The sequence below is a fragment of the Apodemus sylvaticus genome, chromosome 19, assembly GCF_947179515.1.
Source record: "Apodemus sylvaticus chromosome 19, mApoSyl1.1, whole genome shotgun sequence".
NCBI lineage: Eukaryota > Metazoa > Chordata > Mammalia > Rodentia > Muridae > Apodemus > Apodemus sylvaticus.
Genome location: NC_067490.1, coordinates 25806226 through 25812409, shown reverse-complemented (window position 1 = coordinate 25812409; position 6184 = coordinate 25806226).

Sequence of the window (6184 nt, the reverse complement as noted above, 5' to 3'; positions counted from 1 at the left end):
CAAAACCTTTATTGAAGGTGGAAATAAACCCAGGGCATTTACGACTGTAATCCATGAACTGAACCCTTAAGTCATTTGCTTTGCACCAGAGTTACCAGCCAGGACTATTTTAGGTGAGTTCATGGCTTTTGGAGCTAGGAAGTCCTCAGCTGGGACCCAGACCCATCTTATTGGCTCTCTACTCAGGCAAGATGCAGACACTAACCCTGCTTCCTCACCTGTAAAAGTGTCAGGTAATGACTTACAGCAGACATTCATATTTATTTAACCTGTGCTTTATCATGCCTGTGTGGGTGCGTGCAGGTTGAGGGCAAGTGTTCTTGGAGGCCAGAAGTTCGGTTACACCGGGAGCTGGTGCTGCAGGTGGTTGTGAGCGGCCTGCTGCGGGTCCTGGAGCCTGACCTCCATCCAGTCTTGTGCAGTAGTCAGAACACACTCCTAACTGCTGGGCTGTCTCTGTTCAACCTTGATTTTTGAGGCAAGCTCTCATTGAGCCTGAGCTTGCTGATTTGGCTAGACTGGCTGGCCAGCAAGCCCTAGGGGCCCTCATGTCCATCAGATGCACAGTGATGTCCCCGTCGTCATTTTAAATTCCCTTGTTGTCATGAAGGATGGGAAGCACCTTTCCTGTGTTTGCATCTCATTGGTATCTCCCCTTTGTCTCTGGTTCATGTTCCTGTGGCCAAATACCTGAGACAATGTCAGGAAGAGGAGAGGCCTACTTCACTTTGGCTCACAGGTGTCAGGACAAGCTTAGCTGGACACATGGCTTTGGGTCTCAGATGAGAAATGCTAAGACATAACCCACTTATCAGGGGGAACACATGGCAGTGAGGAAATAGAGGCACGAGGGCCCGGGCACAGGTGTAGTTGCCAAGGTTCATACCTTGCGATCTACTTCCCAGCTCCTGTACCACCATCTCCCAACCATGCTCTCATGGGTATCCATCAGAAATCAGTCCCTTGCTAAATTAGAATCCTAAAGATCTCTAGGCGTAGTGGTTAAGACTTATGGTCCTAGCAACTCAAGAGGCCCTGAGATCAAACCCTGTCTCAGGAATGTTCTAGAGCTGGAAGGAATGACTAAGTGGATAAGAGTGCTTACTGCTCTTCCAGAGGACCTGAGCCCAGTTCCCAGTACCCACATCAGAAGGTAACAAGCCATCTGTACTCCATCCATAGAGGATAAGGACACCCTCTTGTGGCCTATGAAGGTACTACACAACTAAAAGATAACTTTTCTTTTTTTTTTCAAGATTTATTTGGGGAGCCAGGCGGTGGTGGTGCACGTGGGAGGCAGAGGCAGGTGGATTTCTGTGTTAAGGCTAGCCTGGTCTACAGAGTGAGTTCCAGGACAGCCAGGGCTACACAGAGAAACCCTGTCTCAGAAAAAACAAATCCAAAAAAAAAAAAAAATTTATTTGGGGGCTGGAGAGATGTCTCAGCGGTTAAGAGCACTGCTTTTCCGAAGGTCTTGAGTTCAAATCCCAGCAACCACATGGTGGCTCACAATCATCTGTAATGGGATCTGGTGCCCTCTTCACATTTGTCTGAAGACAGCTACAGTGTACTCATATAAATACATTTTTTTAAATTTATTTATTATATGTATATGAGTACACCATTACTCTCTTCAGACACACCAGAAAAGGGCATCAGATCCCATTACAGATGATTGTGAGCCACCATGTGGTTGCTGGGATTTGAACTCAAGACCTTTGGAAAAGCAGTGCTCTTAACCTCTGGGCCATCTCTCCAGCTACAAAGGCAAAATCTTTTTTTAAAAACAATTTTTAAGCTGTGCATGGTAGCATACAACTTTAGTCTTAGCCCTTGGGAGGCAGAGGCAGATGGATTTCTGAATTCAAAGCCAGCCTGGTCTCCATATCAAGTTCCAGGCCATTCATAACAAGACCTTGTCTTAAATATATATATAATAATTATCTGATTTCTGCCACTAAGACCATCTTTTTCTTCCCCTCCTATTGTGCTTTTTAACTCTATGATTGAGAGGACCGAGTTAGCTAGAGACAGGCTGATCCCATGATAGGCTGCAATCTGGCAATTTGGGAGACTAGGCCTGTTTCTGTTTCCCAGAACTGGAAAAGTCCAAAACAAGTCAATTCCAGGAAATACCGCCCCTCATGGGGAACCAATCTGGAAGCTGCCCCACCTCTAGCCTGAGCCAACCTCATGGCCAGCCAATAAAGAGCTCTAGAAGCTGTCCCACCACCAAGCTGTAGCCAAGTGTGATTGTTAATCAGCAAAAGTTTCTCAAGACCCCCAGAGCCTTAACCAATCACAAAAGCACCCATACCCCTGGAGATAGAGCCAACCAAGCAAGGGAATCAAAGCCCCCGACTCCTACCCTAACAGGCTTTAAATTGACCTGCAAAGTCCATACCTCTGTCTTCCATCCTGATGTGTGATGGGCCCCTGCATGCAGGTTCTGTGCAGAATAAATGCTCTCTGCTGTTGCATACTGTTGGAATATCATTCTTTGTGAATCTTGGACCATTACATGGTTTCTATTCCTTCTAATAACTTCCATAGCTTTGCTTAGATAGTATTAATTTCTTTCAGTTCAAAACATTTTGAGACAGAGTGTCACGTATTTCACTCTGCCCTCAACTTATTATGTAACCTTATTATGTAACTATTTTTAAAAAGATTTGTTTAAAATTTAAAATTTTTATATATGGGTTGCTGGAAGGATGGCTCAACAGTTAAGAGCACTGACTGCTCTTCCAGAGGTCCTGAGTTCAATTCCCAGCAACCACATGGTGGCTCACAACCATCTGTGATGTCCTCTTCCAGTGTGTCTGAAGATAGCTACAGTGTACTCATATACATAAAATAAACAAATATCTTTAAAATGTTTTTTTAATGTGTGATTTACTTGTGTTTATTTTCTGTGTACCACATTCATGGCTGGTACTTCCAGAGACCAGAAGAGGGTGTTGGGTCCCCTGGAAGTAGAGTTACAGATGGTTGTGAGCTGTCATATGGGCACTGGGACTTGAACTCAGGACCTCTGGAAGAACAGCAATGCTCTCAACCACTGAGCCATCTCTCAAGCCCCCAAAGATTGATTTGTTTCTTTGTTTGATTTTTGAAACAGGGTTTCTCTGTGTAGCCTTAGCTGTCCTGGAACCCACTTTGTAGACCAGGCACCACCACTGCACAGCTCCAGAAAATTATTTTTAACTATGTGTGTTTGTATATGTGTGTGGGTATGTGCACTTGAGTACAGCTGCTGGTAGAGACCAGGAGAGGGCATCAGATCTTCTGGCACAGCTGTGAACCACCCACAATGGGACCAAAGTAGGGTCCTTTGAAAGTACAAGACCATCTCTCCAACCCCAAGACTTTTTTTAAACTTTGGTTGTGTGTATTGGGGTGTGTTTATGTGACATGAATGCAGTTCTGGGTCTCAAGTTATAGGATGCTGTATCAGATGCTGGAGCTTGGGACTGAACTCAGTCCTGTTACAAACTCTTAACTTTGTAGGCCTTGCTCCAGCCGTTGGAGTGCTTAATTTTTAAGCCACAGGCTTTGAACAATGTAACTTTAAAAACCACAAACAACGACACAGGCTTTGAACAATGTAACATTAAAAACTACAAACAACGAGCCATACGGTGGTGCACGGCTGTAATCCCAGCACTCTGTGAGGCAGAGGCAGGCGGATTTCTGAGTTCGAGGCCAGCCTGGTCTACAGAGTGAGTTCTCGGACAGCCAGGGCAGAGAAACCCTGTCTCGAAAAAACCAAATCCAAAAAACAAAACAAAACAAAAAAAACCAAACAAACAAAAAAACAAACAAAAAAACCCCACAAACAACATACACACACACTACACCTGAGTGCCACACTCCCTCCTGAGAAGCCCATACTCATGTCTTGGGTTCTGTATTCTCCTTTTCCAAAAATTAACAAATTCCCACCACCTGTGTTCTCAAACTTAAGTCTAAAGCAGTGGTTCCCAACCTGTGGATCATGACCCTTCCGGGACTCAAAGGACCCTTCCGGGACTCAAAGGACCCTTCCGCAGGAGTCACCTAAAGTCATCAGAACTATCAGATATTTACATTATTCATGACAGTGAAATTACAGTTAAGAAGTAGTAATGAAAATAATTTTATGGTTGGGGGAGGTCACAGGTTACCACAACTGGAGGAACTGTTATTAAAGCATTAGGAAGGTTGAGAACCACCGTTTTGAAGCAGGTGCCCTTCCTTCGGTCTGTTTAATAGTTTAATAGACTGGCTAACTTTGCTTCACTGATTCTTCTTCTTTTTTTTTTTCTTTTTTGGAGACAGGGTTTCTCTGTGTAGCCCTGGCTGTCCTGGAACTCACTCTGTAGACCAGGCTGGCCTCCAACTCAGAAATCCACCTGCCTCTGCCTCCTGAGTGCTGGGACTAAAGGCGTGCACCACCACCGCCCGGCTCACTGATTCTTCTGAGCTGTGATCAAGTGTCTGTCCTTACTTGAGTGGGATGGGGAAAGGAGCCCTTTGGGCTGCTCATGCAGGACTGGGCTGCATCTCTTAACTAACAAGCCAAGCTGCCCTCGGAGTTCAGAGGTTTTCCTGCCCCTGCCTCCTGAGTGCTGGAATGTAGCTGCATTCCGGTACACCTTGCTGTGTTGTTTTTGATTTTTAAAATTACCTTAATTATTTTGTGTCTATGGACATTTTACTTACATGTATGTGCATCATGTGTTCCAAGAGGCCTTGAAGGTCACAAAAGGGTGCTGGATCCCTTGGGACTGGAGTTACAGTTATGAGCTGCTATGTAGGTGTTGGGGATGGAACCCATCCTTGGGGTCACATGTGCTTTATAGCTCGGTGATGTCTATGTTACCTGTATGATGGAGACCACATCAGATCCTCCTCGGTCCTTAAGCTATAGATCCATTTTTATGGAATGCCTGGTGTCAGATTCTAGAAGTCTGAACCAACACTGGCTACCTAAGTCACACTGGCCTGATTTCCTTCTTAGCTCACATGAATCATTTCTTCGCCAGCCCTGGTGGTTGCAGAGACTTCTCTCCCCACTGCACTTTCCATGGTTCTGGAAAACTGAACTCACGTCTTCGGTCTTGATCTTTGAGCAGTGCGATTACTGATCTTGGGCATCACGTTGACTACCTCTGGCATTAACAAAGATGAAAGCAGCCAGACACACACTTGTGAGGGATTTTTCTTGATTAGATCATTTGAAGTGGGAAGACCCACCCTAAATCTGGGCCATACTTTCCAATGGCAGACCACATAAAAAGGTCGTGGAAGAAGGAAGCTTTTGCTTTTTTGCCTGTCTACCCTCACTCTCACTGGCAAGTTCATCTGTTCTGTTGCTGAGGCAATTCCTTCATTGGTATCAGAACCTACTTCTTTGGGATTCCAATTTAGATTGTAGACCACTGGCTATGTGGTAGTTCTCTACATTCCCAGCATCACATTGGGACTCCTGAGAATATCAGTCTGACTGTCTGAACGATTACTCAACTCTTGCTTGGCCTTTCCATTAGGAAACAACCAATTGTTGGACTACTCAGACCACAGCCTGTTTTTATCTCCGTTTTTTATTTATTTATTTGTTTAAGACAGGGTATTCCCGTGTAACTCAGAATGGCCTGGAACTCAAGAGATCCATATACCTTAGCTTCCCAAGGGCTGGGATTAAAGGTGTGCATCACAATGCTGGTACAGCTCGGTTCCTCTGAGAGCCCAGGCAAATACGGTAGGCAAACCTACCTTTACCTGATGAGCTATTTTGCAAGCCCCACTTAACTGCTTTGTTCACAGGGGCTATCAACACGTAGTGAGGGTTAAATTAGATGAAGGATCCCAAGTTCTCAAGGCACTGCCCGAAACTGCTCATTAAACTCTTGTCGCTTTTATTTAGAACGTTAAAAAAATAGAGACGCTATCCCAAGGCAGGGAAAACAACTTAAAACAATGACTAGGTGACATCCACCTAGGTCGAGGTCACCAAAGTCAATTCTACTGTCCTAGACTCTACCTATATCTGGCAGCCTCCGCTTCTGACGTCCGGGTGCGTCTGAAAACGTACGGGGATCGGAAGCCCCGGGCTGAAGGAGCTGCTCAGGTTGGGGACAGAAGCACAGGACGCCTGACAGACACTGCCACGTCTTTCGCCTTTGGGAGCCTACACAGAGAG